General features: G+C 37.1%; 1 long non-coding RNA gene across 1 annotated transcript; it reads left to right on the top strand.

Moving 5' to 3' along the window:
• LOC117648152 lies at positions 1–2,906 on the top strand. Its single transcript, XR_004587861.1, has 3 exons — positions 1–101; positions 427–528; positions 619–2,906. It is a non-coding gene; the product is annotated as an uncharacterized LOC117648152 (long non-coding RNA).

Below are 2,906 nucleotides of genomic sequence, written 5' to 3'. Positions count from 1 at the left end.
CCCGAGCAACCGAAGTGAAGGAGGAAAGTTTTTAATAATTGATAACGAAAATGCCGTTTGAACGAGTCGCCGGCAGCTACTTTGCCACTGCGCATTGTTGAGTTCGTGTTGCTAGTTCAGCCGTTCTGCCGTTCTGCCTTTCAATCGTTCAGCTTAATAGTCTGATACTTCGTTGAAACAAATATCCATCTTAGGTTAGGTTCGTTCATGGTGAATTTTTCACTGTTCTGGCAATGCAGAAATAGTTAGGTTTTCTTTATTTTCCCCTGCATGCAATATCATACGTATGAGCATTCAATATGTATTCATAAAGATATTATGTGGCAAGTCAGAAGCTGCCATATTTGCTTCAGATTCATTCGAAGCGTACAATTTCTGTTTTCAAGTATAACCAATCGAATGGATTCATTCTGTTTCTTATTGCAGGTGGCTGCAAGGGGAGTGCTGAATCTGTTCGCTTGAGTGTCGTGATTCTACCAAGTCTACTCCAACTCGTCACATCAACAACCCTGACAACTTCGCCATAAGGTTCGTTTCATTATTCTTGTCTTGTTTCTACAGTATGATTCTTTTTTTATTTTAGGTAATATTTTTATTTGTAACTTTTTCTTCTCTCAGGGTTCTTCAAAGACTATCGAACCATTCTGGAGCTGGATCGTGTCGTCTGGATCATGTTCCAAAAGAGATGACAACACTTCGGGACTGCTTCAGGCTCCTTCTCCTCCAACGGCTTTGCTTGGGCTGCTTTCACAGTGACATTTTCCCCGCATAATGTGTTTCCGTGTAGTCCATATTCAAACAAAGCCTGTAGCTTTTATGTTTGAATGTAAGTGTTAGTGGCTTTTGATTACAGTGATCACCACTATTTACTTGAGATATCATGGGGTAAAGTATAAAATTTATTGGATTATATCAGTGTACCGAAGGGTATCATATTAGTCTGATGCTCAGTATTTCTTGTTGAATGTGGCCAGAGATAATTGTAAAGATTATTATTTCTTAACGTTGGCTGGGTGAGTGCCGTCACATTGTCAAATTTTTTGTCTTTCTGTCTTATCTTGCTGCCCAGGACCTCCTGTCTCTGTTGAACTTGGGGCAGATAAAGATTTAGTAATAATCTCTTTTGTTTTAATTATTCAAGGGGAGTTGACAATTTTTCCTGGCAAAGACACTCAATTTCAGATAAAATTGTTTATGCTGAACAATGGTTCAATTATTTAGCAACTGTAGTCCTTGTTTAGTTGGAAGCTTCTTGGTATTTATGGGAAACTTGAATTTCAAACTGGTAATGCAACCGTTTTTAAGAATTTTTAGTGAAAGTTTGCACTCAGAGTTTGAGCAACAGTAGTAACTTAACAAGAATAGAGGCATGGGTTTATTTGGTTTGTTTCCAAGAGGGCTACATTCTGACTCATGATTATTTTGAAATGTTTGTAAGATAGCATTTTTAGAACAGATTTTGTCAGTTACTTATGGGATTAGAAGGGGAGCAGGAAGTGTGGGTGGGGAATGCAAGTAAAATGTATACTAGTGTCCTATTTTCTGCCCATCACCCTGCATTATGTTTGTTCCTTTTTTCCCCTGTCAAAGCAACCTTTAGAATGTTTGGTTTAGTTTGTTCGTTCAATATGTATTTGTATCTGACTTTTGGGTATATTTAGTATTTGATGTGAATGTTAAATTATGGTGACAATTCATCTTATTTCAGTCCTTATGTATTACTCCTGTAATATTTCTGGCTTCAAGCAAGAATTATTGAACTGAATTGAAACTTAACTAGTGGGGTAGTGAGATCCAATCCCTCAGCAAAATGACTTATGTTTCCATTTTCTCTGTGCCTTTCTTTGCTATGCCTCTGTACTGAAGCATTGTATGTATTGCTCCCTGCCTTGTTAAAGTATAATTTTTATTTTGTTTTTGTCATACACATTGCAACACACCCTTGATGGAGTACATGAAGTGTCAGCATGTATAAAGTAATGTGTCAATTCCACTGCTGAGCAAGTGAGCATATTGATTCTCCGGTGTACACTGCTTTGTGTCACCAGTATTTGAGGCGTCGTAACTTGATCTGTATGTAGGGGTGGTGACAAATTTTTGTATTTGTATTTATTGCGGTAAAAATTTACATGATTTACATAAGTTTTTACGCAAGTCAAGAACAAAGTGCAAAGCACAGCACCACGATTGGAAGATAGAAAATATAAAGTCGCCTCAGCAGTTTCAGATAAAGTATTCAAAGGTCATCCAGACTATACGGCTCTTTTTGTATGAGGAACTTTTTGAGAACATTTTTAAAGATTTTGGGTTTGTCTCTCATATCCTTAATTTCTTTAGGGAGTCTATTAAAAAATTGAGATCCCATGCATAATGGGTTATTTGTATCAACTTTTGTTCTATAGAACTGAACATGTATGTCTGCGTTGTTTCTGGTACTACAACTGTGCATTTCTTTTCTTATGGGTAAATCTTCTAAATTCTTAATGCCAAGCAAGCAGTGGGGTGGTGGAAACACAGTCATTCCTTCAGATGTAATGACACATTTCCTATTTTCCCTTTGACATGCTCCTGCACTGAGCTATTGTGTGCATTGCAATGTTCCCCACCATTTTATAATATTATTAATTTTTAAGTTCCTTCATTGTATTTTCCTGTTCAATTTTTTGTTCTTGTTTCAATAGAGTACTTGAGGTGTCAGCCCAAATAAAGAAATATCTCAATTTCGCTGCTGTAGTTGTGAGCATTTAAGCCCTACTTTGTCACATTGGAAGCAATGTTAGTTCGGTGACTTGCTTACTGTTACTTGAGGCGGCATGAGAACTTAGCAATAGCGACGAAAATAGCTACAGCTTTGGGCCAATATTTAACATCCTGAAAGAGTGAAAACCCCTTTAAATCAGCCATAG

This window comes from Thrips palmi, unplaced genomic scaffold (assembly GCF_012932325.1).
Source record: "Thrips palmi isolate BJ-2018 unplaced genomic scaffold, TpBJ-2018v1 HiC_scaffold_3, whole genome shotgun sequence".
Taxonomy (NCBI): domain Eukaryota; kingdom Metazoa; phylum Arthropoda; class Insecta; order Thysanoptera; family Thripidae; genus Thrips; species Thrips palmi.
This window is presented reverse-complemented; position numbering and strand designations above follow the sequence as displayed.